The 20,803-nt window shown below is 40.5% G+C and overlaps 1 protein-coding gene, 1 long non-coding RNA gene and 1 pseudogene across 2 annotated transcripts in view; 1 reads left to right on the forward strand and 2 right to left on the reverse strand.

The window, feature by feature from the left end:
* The window catches only part of LOC120745011 (protein NLRC3-like), a 206,014-nt gene extending 205,410 nt beyond the window's left edge, over window positions 1–604 (reverse strand). Inside the window, exon 1 of the mRNA XM_040049627.1 lies at window positions 226–604. The gene's annotated coding sequence lies outside the window, so the exon portion shown is untranslated. The remainder of the gene's footprint in view (window positions 1–225) is intronic.
* A 5,755-nt stretch (window positions 605–6,359) lies between these two features.
* LOC120745016 lies at window positions 6,360–7,754 on the forward strand. Its single transcript, XR_005698528.1, has 3 exons — window positions 6,360–6,576; window positions 7,027–7,102; window positions 7,226–7,754. It is a non-coding gene; the product is annotated as an uncharacterized LOC120745016 (long non-coding RNA).
* A 5,491-nt stretch (window positions 7,755–13,245) lies between these two features.
* On the reverse strand, window positions 13,246–16,271 carry LOC120745025 (annotated as a pseudogene).
* Between the last annotated feature and the right edge of the window lie 4,532 nt (window positions 16,272–20,803).

A 20,803-nucleotide genomic window follows, 5' to 3' on the forward strand; every position in this document is an offset into this window, starting at 1 on the left:
ATTTTAATCAAACCAACCCAAAGAGCAGATATTCATGTGTACACAGGAGGTTATTTGTGCAGATGCATAAAACATAAACTGTAGGCTTTCTGCAGTCTCTCACTCCTGAAAGTGTTGGCAAGTGTTTTGGATTTATTATTTATATGGATGCTTATGGCACCTGTGTAATGTTAACTAATGTTTTTATTGTTTATGTGTTTTTTGTTTAGTCATTCCCTGACTTACCTTTGGGTTCTGGGATGGTTTTATTTAAATTCTCCAACAGATCATTCCTGTTTATCCTCCCCAAAAGATTTTTAGTGACTTCAAAAGTGTTGATAGAGTAGGTATCAAACATCAGATCCACTATGTCCGTCCTCTCTGCATTCTCCAGTTTACTCACTGGGATTGCTGGTAAACCTTCTACAGACCCGTAGTTCTTCAGATGCCACTTGAAGTTTTTAAAGTCATCACGTCCCAAATCCTCCAAAGTCCCCAGAAGGATTTCTTTAGGCGTCGTCATCTTTTACCCTGTAAGGATCCGATAAACAAAGACTGTAACAACAGCTGGAGAGGTAATTGTCTGATTTATCAGAATTTAACTTGATTCTAACAGCAGTTCATCACTACCACCAATAAATTTCTAAGGCTCAGAATGCAACAAAATTGCACATAAAGAAGCACATAGAGAAGTATCCAAGTAACACTTTGCTACAATATGAAAGTAACTATTATAAATAAAGAAAATATATAAACTAAATATATACACTACCCGTCAAACGTTTTAGAACTGCCCAATTTTTCCAGTGTTTTTGTCACGGTTTGCGAGCCGTGTGTAAATTATTAAAGGACCCTTTATGCAGGCAGCTCAGATGCAAGTGAGTTTATTCATCACATGGTGATACAAACAGAAATGGCGAAGGTGAGCATGGAAACTAAGCAAAAACCTAAACCGGGAAAACTAACAGTACACGAATATGAAGAAATACACGAAGGGAAGACGAAAACACGGAACACAAGGGGTGGGAGCAAAGCACCACAACACATCACTATATAGACAGTTACACAGAGGGAGACACAGACGGCAACAACACAGGGCGGAACAAATGGACAGAGAAGACTAAACACAGAACAGAGTGCACAGAGAAACAAGGGGGGCAGGGAATCAAAACCTAGGAAGCATAGAATAACTCACAAACTAAACTGACATAACACAAAAATCACAAAGAACTGAAAACACTAGATCTGGAGACCCAGGACCCTGACAGATACGCAGACGAACCAGCAACTAACAGAGGCAAACACAAGGCTTAAATACACAGAGGGATAACGGGGGAATGAGACACAGAAGGAGGACACAGCTGGGAGTGATTGACAAGACGAGACAGAGGAAACGCAAACTAAACACACTGACATGAGACACGGACCTTCACAACAAAGCAGGAAATACAAAGACTGAACTTAGAGGTACAACAAAACACAGAACCAAAACGTAAGAATAAACAAAGATACATCATGAAATCAAAGAGTAACAATACAAAACAGAAAACACTGAGTCACAGACCCAGGATCATGACAGTTTTATTGAACATATCCTTTTTATTTCTCATTGCACTCTGAAATGAAAGCATAGTACAAATAAGCAGTTGGAGTTAAAAATAAATCATGAAACACATTTATAGACCAAAGTTTATTCTAAACGTTTGACTGAACACACCCGTGGCTTCTGTCTACAATAGAAATCAAATATTCTCCCATATCTGTAGCAGATGTTCCCATAAATGTGGACCTTGTAATAATGATAATAATAATAACTTTATTTATAAAGCGCTTTCAAACAAAGTGCTGTACAACTAAAGAGATAAATAAAATAAGAGCGATACATAGCAATACAGGTAAAAGACACAATACAAGTTAAAAACAATAAAAATGTAAAAACTAAAAGCCATAGAATTAAGACATGTAGGATCGGGTGAACAAATGTGTCTTCAACTTGGTTTTAAAAACCTCCACAGAGCAGCCTGCCGAATATCTTGTGGGAGGTTGTTCCACAGAAACGGGGCATGAAAAGAAAAAGCTCTCCAATTGTCTTTTTTCTGGCTCTAAGAACTTTTAGAAGACCAGAGTCCTGAGATCGGAGAGCACGAGATGGAACATAAAGGTGTAAAAGGTCGGAGAGGTATGAAGGTGCCAATCCGTTTAAAGCCTTGTAGGTGAGCAGCAGGACCTTAAAATCTGCTCGAACCTGACAAGGTAGCCAGTGAAGAGATCTCAGAACAGGGGTAATGTGCTCAAATAACCAGCCCTTAATTGCAGATAAACAACATTCTAGTTTAGAGACTTCAGCACAATTTCCAATGGTTAAAGGAACATAAAGCTGCAGGTCATCAGCGTAACAATGAAAGGTTACATTAAAAGAACGTAAAAGAACACCAAGAGGCAGCAGGTACATAGAAAACAGCAATGGTCCAAGTACGGAGCCCTGAGGGACCCCATGCCTCACTGCACAAGTCTCGGAGAGATCGTTTTTAAAACTAACAGTCTGAGACCTCCCAAACAGGTGAGATCTCAGCCATGATAAAACATTTCCTGTAATTCCAATAAAATGTTCAAGCCTATCCAATAAAATGCAGTGATGCACAGTGTCAAACGCAGCACTTAGATCCAGCAGTAATAAAACTGAAGTGCGATCGTTGTCTGCATTTACCAGCAGATCATTTACCACTTTGACTAAAGCTGTTTCTGTGGAGTGATTTGGTCTAAAAGCAGACTGAAATGGTTCAAACAGATTGTTAGTTGACAGATGCTCAGTGAGCTGCTTAAAAACCACTTTTTCAAAGATTTTAGATAAAAAAGACAGATGTGAGATGGGTCTATAGTTTGCGACTAGGAGTGGGTTTTAATAATCGATTCATTGTTTAAAATCGATTCTAGCTTGGATAACGTGATATCGATTCATTAAAATCCTGAATCGATTTTTTAATATAATTTTATTTTGCCCGAAACACCAGAATCTCACGTTAAACCTCACAAAATTTCAACAACCACCAAACAGCTGAAACAGTAAATGAGAGCAGGAACACGGATTCTGCACAAAGACGTAAACACAAAGCTCAGAGCCGCCGCCGCATCAGAATCAGTGAGATGTCGCCTTTCTCACCCAATGGCACGGACACGGTCAAGGCTGAAAGTCGACAGCTCGCTGATTCTGATGTTTCGGCGGGTCGAGCTTTGTGTTTACGTCCTTTTTACGGTGATTCTAAAGCTGTTAGTTTTATCTCTCTCCAAACAATATTGACTGAACCAGCAGCAAAAGAAGATCCAAACTACGCTTCACATAAACATCGTCATGAACTCACTCTGACTTTTGCTGTTTTGCTTCCACCACAATAAAATCACACTTCATGCACAGCTCTCTCTCTCTCTGTACTTCAAGAACAGTTTCCCGTCTAAAAATCTCTTTTCTGCATTATTCGCTTGCTTGTTACGCACAAGTCTACCGTTGTTACAGCACTGACGACCGCTGTTTTTTTCCTTTTACTTACTTCCGAAAAGAAAACCTAATTTCTGCCGTTCAACAGGCTTCTGAACAAATTTAAACTTTTTAAAATTATGCAAAATGCAAAACGCTGTGTTTGTAATAAAACTGCTGTAACTTCAGAGGTAACGTTCATATGTTGATTAATGGTTTTCTTTTGTTTTTGATCTACTGCAGAATATTTTTATAAAATCCCAGAACAGGAAAACCACCTTCATGTTTTTCTGTGTTTTATCTTCAGCTACTTTGACACAAAGGCCTCTGCTGTGATGCTCACACCTTTGATAAAGTCTTGCGAGTGTCAGCTTCCTTCTTATAGATACAAAAATATGTAAATGTACTGATCTGAATTATAACATTTCTGACTGTCTGAGGCAAAATTTCCCAGATTCAAATCGAATTGAATTGAATCGAATGGTGGATCGAATTGATTCAGGACCTTGTGAATCGGAATCAAATCGATTCTAGAAATCAGTGACGATACCCTGCCCTATTTGCGACCATGTCAACATCCAGTCCAGGCTTTTTCAAGATTGGTACTACCACAGCTGATTTAAAACATTCAGGAAAGACTCCGGTCGTCAATGAAGTATTTAAAAGAAACAGAATGTAGGGTCCTAATACTGACCACAGTTCCTTTATAGCCCAGGCTGGTAGAGGATCCAAAGAACAGGTTGTACATCGAGCTGCTTTTACAACCTTACTTAATCCAGAAAGGGAAATAGAGATGGACCGATCTGATATTACGTATCAGTCCGATACTGACGTAAATTGCTGGATCGGATATTGGAGAGAAATTAAAAATGTAATCGGATCCATTAAATATCAAAAACTTGCGACATGGCGTAACTCGGCTCATAACCGTAGCACGTCGCAGCAGTATGCATCACGTGATAGAGCGGCTGCGTGTATTTGGAGCCTCACTATCAACCCGGCATTTCATCTCCGAGGAAGTTATCCCAGAGAGAAGTAAAGCAAGTGTGTAAGTTCATCTCTGAATGTTTGTAAAGTATCCCTGCGTTAAGCTTAACAACCGATATATGGAGCAACTGCCTCTTCTCTCCCCCTCCCTCTCCTGCTGCTACTTCAATCATGAAACTGATCAATGATCAGCTGATCGGCTTTTCTGTAGCGAGTCCGTCTCTCTTGTTTGTTTTTGGCCCACTTTGCACCAGAAAGAGGAAACCAGCAGCTGAACAACAGCAGCACGTTTAAGCTTGATAAGCTGCTGTTAGAATTTATTTAATATTACTTTCTACACCAGGAGTAGGGATGGGTATCGAAAACCGGTTCTTGTTGAGAACCGGTTCCCACTGTTTCAATTCCTTGGAAGTGTTTGCCATTTTTGCAAACGATTCCTTTATCGATTCCAGTCGCCCCGAATGACGTCACCACGTTGCAGAGCGTCATTTACCTGGCAGGAAACACGGCGCCTAAGCAGCTCAAACGCTCAAAAGTTTGGTTATACTTTACGAGAACGGATGACAACAGGGCAACTTGCAATACTTGCAAAGTAGATACTTCATTTAAGGGAGGAAACACTACGAATATGCAAAAGCATAATTGTAGGCAGGGACATTACTAGATATTCTTGTGTAATTGCTACAAAATAATTTATGTTATACTTTGTTATTGCAACAGAAGAATATTTATTTTATTATTTTACATTCACAATTTTTTTCCCCGGGGACCCTGTGACACCCCATTGAAGAGCCGTAGGCTGTGGATCTCTTAAGATCTCACTGTTGGGTTTGTAAGGCCATCTTACTCCTAAATTTCTATCTTGTTCAAAGAGAAGATATAAAACAAAGTTCTAAGCTAATCGAACTTAGTGTTCTCCTTTTTTAAAAAGAATCGATAAAGAATCGAATCGTTAAACAGAATCGAAAATGGAATCGGATTCGTGAAAATCTTATCAATACCCATCCCTAACCAGGATCCTTTTCTATGTAGCTGACGGCTGGTAACTGTGCAGGGGCGGATCTAGCAAAGTTTAGCCAGGGGGGCAGGTAGGACATTAACAGGGAAAAGGGGGCACAAAGACATACTTTTCTTTCTTATTCTCATTTAAAATGTCTGGCTTTTAATAAATAATTATCTGAATCTTACACCCAAAGTTTTAATCTGATGTAAAATGTATAGAAGTCAATTACTGTATATAGTAACTGTTAAGTCTAATATACCCTAGTAAGCTATAGTACTTTTTCCTTTGGGAAGGTACCATCTGTGCAGTCTGCAGTTCTGTTGAAGAAAGATGTTGAATATATTTAATTATTCTTGAAAACTAATTTATTTCTGTGCATTTTTTTCACACTGCATCAAATTAAAGTTGATTACGTCAATTAAGCATCATGAGCTGGAGGGTGGTTCCCTATTTTTTATTTATTTATTTTTTTGCTGGGAGTTTTAGAGCCCTATTAGTTAGGTTGCTTACTCTTTAAAATACCAGAATAGGGAGGATGGAGTAGGTTTAAGTTTATCAGATTGATAAAAAAGCAAGACATTAAAAAAAACGTTTTATTGATTAAAAAATACACTATATTGGATTCATATCGGTATCGGCAGATATCCAAATTTATGATATCGGTATCGGACATAAAAAAGTGGTATCGTGCCATCTCTACAGGGAAATAACCTTGAAGTCAGAGAACAGTTTATCAGCACCAACAGGCAAAGCAGCTGAGTAGTCTAATGAACAGCTTTAAAAACTTTTTAAAAACAGGGTGGTATCATATGGAAGCCCGTTTCCGCCACTAAAAAAAAAAAAAAAAAGATCCATAACTCGAAATTTCGACTTATTAACTCGAAATTTTGAGAAAAATAACTGGAAATTTCGAGTTATTAACTCGAAATTTTGAGAAAATAACTCGAAATTTCGAGTTAGCGCTGCCAATAAGAAATCTACGTGGCTGATATCATTTCCTTGTTACCCGGAAGGATATGGCGCAAAGGGGTCCGCACTCAAAACTGGATCGTGTCGTGAGCTACTGTATTAACAACAAATGGCGCCGGGTTCTTCAGTTTTGAATGCCTTCCTACAAATGATAACTGGATAAAAGGTATATAAAAACAGTGTGACAGCGATTGTTACATACAAAGTTGAATAGAATGCAACGTCAGGGTTAACCAAAGGTACCTATAAGGTTTCTGTTACACGCTAATGACACCTGTTACGTCTGATGAAACAGACGTTTTGCTGAAAGCATGCGTAATAAGTGTACAGCACCGTATAAAACAAAATCACAAATCACCCAAAACAGGGAATATGAGTGACAACTATATAAATAAGGAACAAAACCAATAAAACTGTAACCAGACAACTGAGAAAATGTGGGATTGACTGTATTGTGATGCTGATTGTAGTTACAGTGCAAATGGACACTTAAAAATGCAGTTCCCACTTCTCCACCATAGTCAGAGCTCATAATGTAGGTAGGCACAGATACTTTGATGATAATATGGTGGCTTTATTTTAATTTTGTAATTTTAATTTACATCCTTCCATACAGCATGGGAGACTTGACTGAATTCTTGAAACAAAGAGAAGTCTCTGAGGAAATTATACAGACCTTGGAGAATGAGAAGGTACTTAATTCCAACAAGATACTGGTTGAAATGCAACTTTTCCTCATTGTTCTTAAGTTAAAAATAGGATTGTATTTTCAAGGCTGGTTGTTTCAATAAATTAAATTATTTTTCCATCTTTAGATTGATGCCAGTGTCATAAGTCTAATGACAGATGAGGAGCTGAAGACTTATTTGCCATCATACGGTGATCGTCTAGCAGTATTTGGATTTTGCAGACGGAGGGGCAGCAGCCGCAAGTCAGCGCTTTTTGAACGGCTGAAATCCAAACTGTCCAAAAGAAAATTATCTGAAGAGGATGGCAGTAGCACACGGCAAGAAGAACATTCCCAAACAACCCATAAAAGAAATGCTCTGAAGAGAAATAGAAAAATAGAAATAGGATGGATGCATTATGATGAAGACACTGAGGTTTTCAAGCAGGTTAGACCTAGACGAGGAGGAGGAACAAGAAAAATAGACATTTGCAAGGATGCCAAGAAAAGGGACATATTACAGGTTGCAACAGGCCTGTTCTTTCCAGATGGAGGAAACATTCAGTGTTGCTGTTGAGGTTTTTCTGCTGCTCCTGCTGCTGATAGTGCTGGAGGGCAGGGCTGTGTTGATCTGAGACTGTAGACATTAAAAAGTCCACAGGAGAGATGGTAGCTGATTAAACAAGTGTCATGAGATAATAACAAAATGCAAAGATTGGTGACAGCGCTTGGAACCATAAGGCAACAAAAAACTGTGAGAAATAATTTAGGCTCTGCCTGTGAATCACTCTTTGCTTCTCTTCTTCCTTCCATCCCATCATTTCATATATCACTCTCCACTTGCTGTCTTTCTGAGAACAAGTCACAACTTGTTATTGCAATAAACTATAATCTAATTATCCACACCTAACAACTCTTGCACTTAATCTATAATAAAATGATGACAGAAAAATGTTATAGCCCTGCCTTTAGTAGCCTCACACAGCTCCTACTGTTTCCTCCTCATGTCCTTACCAGGCATGTCTGCACAATGTTATATCATGAGTAATAATTTTAAAAAATCCATATACATAAAACACACACATGCACGCACACACAGTGACATTTTGGACCTTCTTCAGAATACTGTATATACTATGGGCATCACGGTGCTGATCCAGAATCCTTACATTATTATTTATTACTAGAGCTACAATAATAAAGCAATGAGGAGGGGGAAGTAATAAATATGAAATAATGTATTTATGATGATTCCATTTGTTTCACTATCCACTCTGTGCAGGGCAAAGCTTATTACATTTTTAAACTATAGAGATACAATAATTTTACTGCTGTAAAATCCCAATTTTGTCTTATTTAAAATATAAATCTAATATAATCTGCTTCTTAAAGTATGTTCTTTAAAATACAGCGTGTGTTTTTTAAAATATTATAATAATGCATAATTATGTGGACATGCATATTAGATCGTTTTTAGTGAAATATGATCCCCCCAGAAAGGCAGGAAATGCTCTGTAACTTACTTTAAAACTAAACATGTTCCCTAAAACGGTGACAGAGCTACAGACCCATGACAGCCTTACACAGGTAGCCAGCAGCTATGACCAGCACTACTTGTGCAGTTAATAAAAGGACAGGTAATGTTTGTCGCGCTGTTGCACACACAGCACGCTCGTTTGTTTCAGTTCGTCAAATTGCCACAAGACATCTTACCAACGTGTACGTAATAAGCTAATACTCCTGGGTGCTATACACTACAGTGTGCGCTGTACACCTACTTACTGGTTGTGTCGCATCAGTCTGTGTCTCTGAGTTAACTTGTGTTTCTCCTGCAGCTCCGGACTGCAAAAAATGCGCGTGCTCTTTGTGAGCTCGTTCCCGGCTCGTAACCAGCGCGTTCTGCCGTCAAGGGCGATCATTGGTTAAATGTGATCATGTGACTGATGCAAGCCAGATCCTTTTATTTAGCAAAACTGTGATTAATAGTTAAATATTATTATTGAAGGGCACAGACAGGACTCCGCACGCACACACAAATAAAAATAAATAAATAAAAAAAATTTTAAAAGTTGCCTCAACAAAAGGGCACTTTGGGCACCCATCAGGAAAGGGGCGGGTGCTCAAGCCCCTCCTCTGCACATGCCTGTATAAGTCACTTAGACAATCTAAAAATGTTATTGTTTGTCTTTTTTCAGTGTTTTGTTTGTTCGTGAGTAAATCGGTTTGGCTGAGATTAAAGTTATTAGATTAGATTAGATAAAATAAAACTTTATTAATCCCCCGGGTGGGTTCCTCCTTGGTTTTTACACAGCTGAATAAACATCAAACAGGAAACTGATTAAACAGAAGTATGAGACGGTCGAGAATTTACTCCAGTGTCCTGTTATATTGCAGATAGCAAGGAGCAGACGGCCGAGTTTATTAAACTCCACCGAGATAGCGGTGACCCTAATCAGAAGGCTAGACCGTCCAATTTCCCCAGCCGTTTACTTCCGGCATACCCGACCTTCTGAGGACCCAGCCCACGTAGACCGTGAAGGCCGGGTCCTCAGGAGGATGCAGCCGATGAATTTGGACGTTTAGTTTTTAAAAATGTCGTGATGAGGGCGGGTCTTACTGTGAACCTGCGCGCTCATTGGCTAATAACTTGAGATTGACAAGTCGTTATCCAATGAGCGCGCGGCTTCTCCCAACATAAAGTAGTTTCCTTTGAAAAACCAAAGTCTGATTATTTTTGCCTCCACTGACGGAGCCTGTTGTTCCCGCCACAGAGACACAGTAATGTCAGAGCGGTGTTAACACTCACCTGCCTCAGCACAGCTCTCACTCTCCTCCTGCTCTCTCAGCTAAACTCACTTCCTCTCTACTTACAGGAAACCAGCGCTCAGAGGAGTCGACCGGCCTCACGTTTCACCCACAGACACGAACAGCGTGGAATTATTTTATGTCATAAGAAGAAACATATTCATGTTAACACTCACCTGCCTCAGCTCCACCTTCCTCCTCCTGCTGCTCTGAACGGAGGATCAACACTTTCACTTTCAAGGTTCAAGGTTCAAGGTTCTTTATTTGTCACATGCATAGTTATACAAGTATAACACACAGTGAAATGTAGCCTGACACGCTCCTCGACATGTGCAAAAATTGGGGGGGGGGGTGTAGAGGAAGAACATTATATATATATATATATAGTATATACATTGGGTGAATGTGCAGTAGTAGCAGCAAGCAGGTGAATTCTGTACATTAATATGAATAGACATCTGACTATTTTACAGGATAGACAATATAAACATATTTAAAATTAAAGGAATTTGAAATGTACATTGTTTCACTGCTCCTCCCTAAACACAGAGGATGCTGGGACTTGTAGTTTTTACCTTGTGTGATATTTATGGCTGTGACACTAAATCACAGCATGAAAACTTCCTGCAAATATGTCACAGGCGATAAAAGTTTCACATTAAAGGTGAAGTTATTTTTCTGTCTCATGTTCAATAAACAGTGAGCTGGGAAAACTGAAGAACAGACTTCAGACGTTCCCTGCAGAGTTTCTGCTGCTCGGTCGTCTGCATGTTGCTGAGACTGAGCTGATGATGAAGCTGTGATGGGTTTATGGCACGTTTGGTTCTGGAGAAGAGTTTTACTGCCGGTGCAGGTGAAATGATCAGAGGTTACAGCCTCTGGCACTGGTTAAAGTGGAGGCAGCGATCAGGACGGCTGAGCAGCAGAGGTCTCGAGGGTCCTAAAGTGTAAAAGCATCAGTGTTAGTAACACAAAGATCACAGAATGGGATCATCCACACAACACTAACATCTAAATCCACGGCAGGAACTCTTCCAGTGTCCTGAAAAATCTGTGTGCACGATGCTGAGATTAAAATCTGTCTGCTCATCTTAATGCAATATTTACTAAAGTCTGGTAGAAGTTTTACTGATTTCCAGTCCACTTAGCAGACGTGTGGATAGGTGGTGGGTTGTAGAGCAGACTGAAAGCTTTAAGTTCATCCTCTGATTAAAAACTCAGACCCACAGATACAGGAAGTATAACCCTGGTGTAAGACAGGAAACGGCAACACGGCAGCCATCTTTTTCCTCCCATGATGACCAGTGTCCCAGCAGAAGCTGGGGTTTGTTAGATCCTGTTCAATCCAGAGGAAACAGGCTAAAAGAGTCGATCAGGGGGGATCATGGTTTTATTATGTGCTCGTTATGATTGAAGCTCTGGTTGTGTGTTAGAGACAGAACCTGCAGATTCCTCCACTCTGCCTCCTCCTCTGCAGGAATCAGCCTCTTGGCTGGTTTTATTCACCAACGTGAATAAAATCATCAAACTAATCCAAGTTCATTGTGAAATGCCTGAAAATGGAGGAATAAATCTGTCAGTTACCGTATAAAGTTTGAGTTTGTCAGTGTTTTACACGGAGACGGTCGTCAGATGTTGAATGTTTAGCATGAATGTTCCACATCTGGAGAAACCTTCAAGATTAAAGCCAGTGAAAAGTGAAGAGTTTCTGCAGCAGCCGCACTTCCTGCAAACGTGTTCTTTCAAAATAAAGTGAAGAGTCTAAAATTATATTCACGACAGGTTTAAAGGTGAAGGTGGTCACATGGTTTTAGTGGAATGCCTACGTGGGCGCGTCTGAGTGATTTTGATTCAGATTGGTGCAGCGTGGAGCAGTAAACACTTGTTTTTGTTCATCTGGACTCATGAATGATTCCAGTTAGCACATTTCCAGCCAATGAAACGTAACTACAGATGAAGACAAACACATTTAAGCTGCCTGACTCTCCAGTGTGGGTGCATGTTCCCATTTTCAGTCTGTTTTAGTTTTCAGTTTAGAGGAACGCTGCAAACTCACAAAAACTTCTTTCTTGTGAGGTTTTGTTGTCAGACTGATAAAAGCAGCAGCAGCTGGTGTTTGATGAGCAGACGTGTGTTTCCTGTTCTGTAATAATCAGCTTGTTACCATCACATAATGAACTCAGCCGTGACCAATGAGGCCGTCCTTGTGCGGTTCTCTGGCGCTGATTCTGACTGTGACCTTCACCTCTGCAGGGTCGCCTCTGCTCGTGGCTGAGCTCGTGTTTGTCAGGCTGACAAAATAAAAGCTTCTTCATTTCTGTGGCTGAAGAGGAGTCTGCTCTTCTTCACCAACAGGAAGTGAAACATTTCTCACTGATTCTGAAATCTTCACTTGTCTCACAAATTCACAGTAACACACACACGGTTGTGTTTTCATATCCTTGTGGGGACATCTATTTGACATCATGCTCTCCTCAGCCTTTTACTCTAACCATTAAGACTGAATGCCTAACCCTGACCTGACTGTCCCTGACACTAAAACCACATTCTGAGTCTCACAAATGTCTTCAAACTTGTGGGGACGGGCATTTTGGTCCCCACAAAGACATGTAAACATGCACACACACAGGTATTAATGACCTCACAGGTTCATGTTTGGGGCTTTTAGCATCTTTGTGTGTCGCTCAGATTTAATTCACTCTTGTTTTGAGGTTTTGTGCCTTTTTGTTTCATTCTTTGTGCGTTTATTTTCTCTTTAAACCTTTCAGGACTCGTGCTGTTGGCTTTTTCCTGGTGTGTTATTAGTATTTTTCATTTCTAAACTTATTCTAAAAGAAGGACCGATGGAACATTGATGTGAAAATAAACATGATCATTTAATGTTTGTCAGTCATTAAAAAATAAATCCTGGTCTTTCATTTTGCTGCTGCATTGTTCACAGAAACACATATTTTCCTGTTTCTTTCTGTTTGTGTGTTTCTGCTTTTGCCTGTTTAGCGCTGCTGAGCAGGAAAACCCAGACGAACAAAAACCTCTTTTAAGTAAATGTTTGAGTCACTTTGGGTCTGAACTGTAAAAAACTGCAGACTGAAACAGATTTGAAGGCATCACAGGAACAGCCTCACATTCAAAACATGAAAGAGAGGACTTTTATTTTGAAACACTCAGGAAATGACAGAGGGAAAGTTTTTTAATTAAAACAAATTATTATTTTATGCATTCTAAGTTCATACAACCACCAAAACTGTGATGATCCTCACATCAGCTTTACTGTGTGAGGTCACATACATGATCATTAAGGTTACTATTATTATTATTATTATTATTATTATTATTATTATTATTATTATTATTATTATTATTAGAGACTTGCAGAGAGAAGCGGTGGAAACATTTTGATTTTCGTAAATTTAACAGACTAAAAACCTACAAACATGTTTGGTGCTGAAGAAAAATGGAAAATATCAGAACATCAGAATAAAAAAGAAAAGCTCAAAGTGAAACCTGTGGGGAGGTCTGAGTGAGACACAGCAGAGCGCCACGGTGAGTGTCTGTCCGTGTCTGTGGAACAACAACGTTTGGATCACTTGCAGTCGCAGAGCAGCGCGGCGCCTCGCAGCGTCCAGTGCTCGGGCGGCTGCACGCTCCTCAGCTGCAGGGAGAAGATGAAGTTCAGGTCGGTGCGTCGAGGCTTCTTGTAGACGGGACACGAGTACAGGCTGACCGCCCCCCCGCCGCCAGGGGGACGCTTACTGTCGACCATGTTGGCTGAGCTGACGGCGAAGACGTGGACCACAGGGAGGGGGGTGAAGAGGACCTGAGGGGCCGAGACAAACTTATTATTACTGAGCAAAAACAAAAATACTTTGATTTCATTTAGTTCCTAAATTGCTGACAAATTAATTATTATTTCATAATTTTTCATTAAATTAATCTTTAAGATGTTTTTAAAAAATGTTTTTATGTTAATTTACAAAAAAATACAGAAACAATAAAACGTTGGACTTTTGAACATTGAAGTTTTTTTAAAGCTTCAGTTTATTATTTTAATCTAAGTTAAAAAACACTGATTTTAAAAAGACAAACTTTGGGCGGAGCCTCAGCGAGTTTGGCGCCATGTCTGTCCCATCCTGCTCCATCCAGAAAGAGGCCATAGATGTAGACTCCACCCACATCTTCAGGGGGCGGAGCTCAGACACCTCCCTCATCATCTTGGTGACAGCGTTGCTAAGGGTGACCGTGTCCAAGGCCCAGCCCCTGGACAGGTTGGAGCGTGTCGTCTCCTGGCGCATGGCGGTCAGGAAACCCTAAAGAAACAAAAAACATTCGGAAAGAAAACTGAAGAATTCCAAAACTCCAGATTTCCGGAACAATGAACCAACCTGCGGGTTGAAGAAGCCGGTGAGCCAGAACTGGTTGGGCCGGCCGGCACTGATCCACGCGCGGAGCTGCTGGTTCCTCTCCAGCAGCTCGCTGAACCAGAAGCCAAGCGTGGCCGACGGCCAGCTGAGCCTCAGCCACAGGCGCGGGATCCGAGCATCGAACATGCTGTCGAGGGCGTCACGCAGGTCTTCGGACATGATGACACAAGTCAGATCGAGCGTCAGTGAACGTGTGTGTGTGTGTGACCTTGCTGAAGTTTAGGTGCTGAGGAAGGCCGAGTTCTGCATCAGCTTCATCGCCTCGGCCCACGACGGTCTGGGACAAGGTCGTTCGGGGTCAGAGGTCACAGCATCGTGGTGGTGTCCCAGAAACGATGTGGGCTTCATAGATAATTGGCAAACCTTCTGGAGGAAACCTGGTCTTGCTAGGAGAGACGGCATCCATCCCACTCTGGATGGAGCAGCTCTCATTTCTAGAAATATGGACAAATTTATTAAACCCCCCAAAATATGACTATCCAGAGTTGGGACCAGGAAGCAGAGTTGCAGTCTTACACGCCTCTCTGCAGCTTCTCTCCTCCTGCTACCCCCCCAAAAACCCATCTCCATAGAGACTGTGTCAGCTTCCAAACAGACAAAAAACAAACTAAAAACCAGCAACAAACAACTTAAACATAAACAATTACAAAGAAAGAACAATACAGTATCCACATCTGAACCAAAGAGTAAAACAGTGAAATGTGGATTATTAAATATTAGGTCTCTCCTCCTCCAAGTCTCTGTTAGTACATGACTTAATAATTGATCAACAAATCGATTTACTCTGCCTTACAGAAACCTGGTTGCAGCAGGATGATTATGTTAGTTTAAATGAATCAACACCCCCGAGTCATTCTAACTACCAGAAATCTCGAAGCACAGGCCGAGGGGGCGGTGTGGCAGCAATTTTTCACACCAGCCTATTAATTAATGAAAGACCAAGACAGACTTTTAATTCATTTGAAAGCCTGATGCTTAGCCTCGTCCACCCCAGCTGTAAAACTCAGAAACCAGTCTTACTTGTTATCATCTATCGTCCACCTGGGCCTTACACAGAGTTTCTGTCTGATTCTCAGACTTTATATCTAATTTAGTTCTGAGCTCAGATAAAATAATTGTTGTGGGTGATTTTAACATCCATGTAGATGCTAACAATGACAGCCTCAACATGGCATTTAATCTGTTATTAGACTCAATTGCTTCTCTCAAAATGTAAAAGAACCCACCCACCACTTTAATCACACTCTAGATCTTGTTTTAACACACATTAACACACACAAACATTTTTTGCTGGGCCCCCCTTTGTTTTACAAGAAAAAATTTAATAACCAAATCAAATAATCAAACAGTTTAAAACATTTGAAGACGTAAAAATGTAAGAAAAGAAGCATAAATGAGAACATCTGAGTAAGAAATAAGACAAAAGTACTAAGAACTCCTTCTGATTTAAAAGCTGAGGAAGAGAATTTGGCTTTCAGACATGTTTTGAAAGTTTGAAAGTGTCTCATGTTGGGCAGGTCCTGATGTGGAGCAGTCACAGCAAAGGCCCGATCTCCTCTGTGCTTCAGTCTAGAAACAGACAAAAGTGAGTCAAAAAGAAAAATGCATATCAGTCATTTGTTGGCGTATAAGAAGAGAAAATATCAGAGGGATGAGTCAAATGAATGAAAGCAGAAAACAAATGTCTTATTTCTTACCGAGATTTTCTCGGGGGCTCTGATTTCTTCCAGGTGTGTTCCCCTCCTGTCTTTCATTCCTTGATTACTGCTGTGTGTATTTAAGCCCTGTGTGTTCTCTCCTCTGTGTGTCTGTGTTAATCCCCTCCATCATCCTGAGTGGTTTCCTGCACCTGTCTGCGTCTCTCTGTCCTTCACCCCGTTTGGTTATCATTTCAGGTTTGTTTTCCCACTTTAGGTTTACTCAGTTCTGTTTTTCGCCGCCCTCACCTTGTGTATTTACCACCTCCATTAATAAAGCTTCCTCACATCAGAAATGCCTGTGTTTTGGGTCATCCTACGAGCCGTGACACACATATCATGATCGGTTTGTGGTTTGACGGTCTCACATATAGACTGAATCATGTGTTCTACCCAGGACCAAAAACGTCGTATTTGTTAAGAAAGCACCGAATCATTTGTACTCCGAGAGTTTAGGGCCTGTCCCTGTCAGACAAATCTAGTTCATAGATTTATTGTGGTTTCTTGCCAAACTGTTGTTGCCCACATGAGCATTTAAGTCTCCCAGTAGGACCCTCCAGTGCCCCACCCAGGGACTCCAAGAAGGCTGGGTACTCTGAACTCTGAAGGCACAGATAACAAACCCTCTCCTCCACTGGGAGGAACCCCAACATACAGGCAGCAAGCTGAAGGGACACCAGGATACCCACCCCAGGCCGCCGCCTCTCACCAGGGGCAACTCCAGACTGAGACAGAGTCCAGCCCTCTCCAGGAGGCTGGTTCCAGAGCCCAAGCCGTGTGTTGAGGTGAGCCTGACTATATCTAGCCGGTTCCTCTCAACCTCACGCACTAACTCAGGCTCCTTCCCCACCAGAGAGGTGACATTCAATGTCCCAATTGCCAGTCTTGGGGTTTGGTTCGCTCCTGGGCGGCGCCCACAATGCACCCAACACACATTAGTTTGGTATCAAATGAGCACAACTCATCATTAATCCCACTCCATGGTCCTTAGGGTGGCAACAGTTGCTTCACTCTCTCCTCTTATTCCATTAGAAAGCATTCTGTATGTCCCTAATATAACTGAGAACTTCAATAAAATCTCTGAATCTAACAATATAAAAATGGCACTGAGTCTGTGTCTGCATTTGTGTGACATTAATGTTCCACTTTAAGTTGGAGGTTTTGACTCCCACTTTTAACTCCTTCTCTTAATGTGGACGATCATACAGCTGGCTTCTTGAAAGGGGGGTGGGTGGGGGGCACACTACAGCCAAACTACACAACAGGACAAATGAAAAGAACAACCACAACTTCTCCTGTATCAGTGTGTTGCAGTGATTGTTTAGTTTTACTATCACTCAGTGTTTCTCATCAAAGGCAGTGCAACTGTCTGTGACACTGTGGCACTCTGTCAAGATTGTTGCACATTTGTGTCTCCTTTATAAAGTCAAACAGGATTTTGAATTGTCTGACATTTGCACAGGAACCTGGAGGAGGGAGACGGGCCTTCTTCAGTTTCCTAAGAAACTGTAGTAACTCTAACTCTACTCTAAGAGAGAGATCCACTAATGCCTCGCACCAACACAAACTGGGTTCTGGAGTCAAAGAGCTGTTAGTGTTTACAAATCGAGCGCAGCGACAGGATTGTGTGTCAGAGACAGAATCTCAAAGATTTTTGTGACCCTGATGAAGACCCAATTCTGGACATTCAAACTGTGTTATTAATGTTTTTAACATCTACAGATCATTATCCAGATATTTAATACAAATAAGCATGTCTTATTTTTGTGTTTTATAGATTTGAACTCACATCTCCTGTGTTTAGAAAACAGCAGAACTTTTGTAATTGGCCCAAAAAACGAACCATGTCTGTAAGCGCTGTTTTGAGCCTTTTAGCAAATCTTGCCCTAAACAGCCTGTTGCTGTTACAAAGCAGAGGAAACATAGTGGAGTCTAATTGTTGCACCGTGGAGCTCAGCTGAACTCAGTTCTGGGAGTTGAAATCAACAGAAAGTGTTTTCATTTGACACTGAAACAGTTTCTTTTCCATCCATGAAGGAAGCTTTTGTATTTCACTCAGCAAAATATACAGTCTGGACTGCACAACATTTCAGACTGCATGTGATCTGTGCACAAAAACATCGAGCTTCATGGACACACGCAGGTCCTGCTCCACTTCCTGCTGTTGCCATGGCTTTGCTCTCGTCTTGCATTTAGTCTAATTACAGCTTCTTATTCAAACTCTGCACGTCACTAATTCCTGGTCTCTCCTTGTTGAATACTTTTTATCTTCAGCTGTCCTTGAAATCATTGAAAATCATACAGTTATGTCTATAAGACTTTGGACAGAAACAACTTTCTCTAACTTTGGTTCTGTAAATTACAACAATGAATTTGAAATGATACAACTCAGATGTAGTTTCAGCTTTAATTCAGTGGGTTGCATTAAAATGTGAGTAACTAAAGCATTTTTTAGAACTATCCTATGGAGCCCCGCAGGATGTGCTGTATCAAGCATGCACCGGGACGAAGGAAAGACGGGTGGACTTCCTGGTGGAGCTTGCAAGAGAGCTGGCTCACTCTCATGTAGCTGGGAAGAAGGCAAGAAAAGAACAGTTGCTTCGGACACAACCCTCCACACCTAGCCCTGGAAAAAGAGCCATGTGTCAGGTCAAACACAAATGCAAGAACAATCATGCCACTGTGCGATGTGTTCACTGCTACAGATACACATGTGGTAAATGCAGACTACAGATACCATGGCAGTGCCAGGACTGTGAGTGATTGCTGAAAATGTTGAAATGTACTCACTCACTTTTTATTATTATTTGTAAATATGTGTACAAATGGTTGTTTTTTTGTACTGTTTTTATCAATAAATCTCAGCAACAAAGGAAATACACCCATGTGTGTTGATTTCTCCCTAAGATGGCAAACTGAAACACAAGATTCCTTGTGGCTCAGGAAACTAACCACTCCAAGTTGGTGACTTTTGGAGATTTATTTTCCTGGATGATTGAGAATGCATCAAGACGAACACAAAACGAAGTTCACCGCTTTTAGCAGCTCCCCCCCAGGCAAACAAAGAGGCAGTTGGCAGTTAGAAATCAGCAATCATTCACACACCCCCACTCCCCTCCAGAATTCTCAGGTAACAACCTAATTTACATATGAATGACTAGCCAATTTAGCTTCCACTTGGCTGAAGCTAAAGCCTAGCTAAAAGCCTACCAGCCATTTGGCAACTCAGCCCATCACACGTCCACGTCTCTCCTTGTTTCGTCTTTTATTATGAAAGGGTTGTGTTTCCATGTTCAGTGTGTTTCATTTTGCTTCCCCTGTGGTGTCAGGTTCATTTGTGTCAGCTGTGTTTCCACTTCCCTCCTTTCTCTTCTGTGTATTTAAGTCCGCTGTCTTCCTCTGGGCAGTGTTGGTGCGTTTTCCTCCGTTCACGTTATTCCGGGTTTCAGGTTATCTCCTGATTCTGTTTAGGTCCATGTTCATGTTCATGTTTTTCTTGTCATAGTTGTCATAGTCATACCGAGTTATTCCCAGGATAGGTTTTAGTTTTAGTTTCCGCCCCTGTTTGCTGGGCCTTGTTTTGTGTTCGTGTTTTTCAACCTAATAAATGGTTTGTTTTTTTTGTTAAGATTCAGTTCCATCTCTCCCTTGTCTGCTTCCGGGTTCATATTGCAATCACATCAGCCACAGTGACAATAAACTTATTTTGATTTTTAACTTTCTTTATTTTTTCAACAATATTATGTATATATAAACATTTTGCATCTTACAATATAAAGCCTGGATCCTGCACATATTGCACTTTGAACTTGAACTGTGTTGTCTGTTTATTGGAGATTGTACTACTTGAATTCATTATCCTGGTGATATAACACATTAATTCTCCATTTGGAATCAATATAGTATATAATACAGTATCTGTCTATCCATCTATATAGCTATTGAATTGAACTGGAGTGAATGGAAGAGAATTAAATAATGGATTTCATGTTCATGTTTATCTATGTTGTAACAGTGACGACTTGAGACATCTGTTTGGCACTATATGAAGAGAATTAAATAAAATTTAAATGAAAATGATATTAACTGTATTTATACATTTTATATTTTTGGATGAGACACTGTCAGTGTGCTGTTATATAACTCAGGTATTTTTTAAGGCCTGACTGGTGGCATTGGTGCCCATTGCTTTACTGTGCTGTTGGATGTGTATGTGGGCTATCCCTTGTACCTGACATTTGATTGGGCATCACTGTGTTGCTATGGTATGATCCTGGTAGTTGTTGTTAATAAAACAATAACAAATTCAAATTCAACATTGCTGCATTCTTCTGTCACTGAGGATTCCAAACCTGCACTCAGTCTCCTCATTACTTTGGTACTGAACAGACAAACTTTGGAGCTCCTGCAAACTTTATTCACAAACTGCAAATATTTTACACAAATCTGCGACTGACAACAGCACAGAGACTTCAAACAATCACTGAAGTAAGGACTGAAAGATTTACTTTTAAACAATAATGATTAAGACCTTTTTCATAAGGTTTGTTTCCCTTGATTGCCAGCTGTTACTGTTTTTATCTTCATATCTTTCATATTTGTCCACCTAAACAATGCTTTAATGATACAGTTTGAGAAGTTTGATATGAATTTATCCAACTGACTTGAAAATGAACTGACAACTGTCCTGTAATCTTACACAGAGAAACCAAATCCTGCGTCTTTGCCTTGACAGACGCCTAAAATGGCTCGAGCTGTGGTAAGTTACCCTTCACTGTGTCTGTTTCTAAACATTCAATCGTT

This window comes from Simochromis diagramma, unplaced genomic scaffold (genome assembly GCF_900408965.1).
Source record: "Simochromis diagramma unplaced genomic scaffold, fSimDia1.1 OVJJ01000351.1, whole genome shotgun sequence".
NCBI classification, from domain to species: Eukaryota; Metazoa; Chordata; class Actinopteri; order Cichliformes; family Cichlidae; genus Simochromis; species Simochromis diagramma.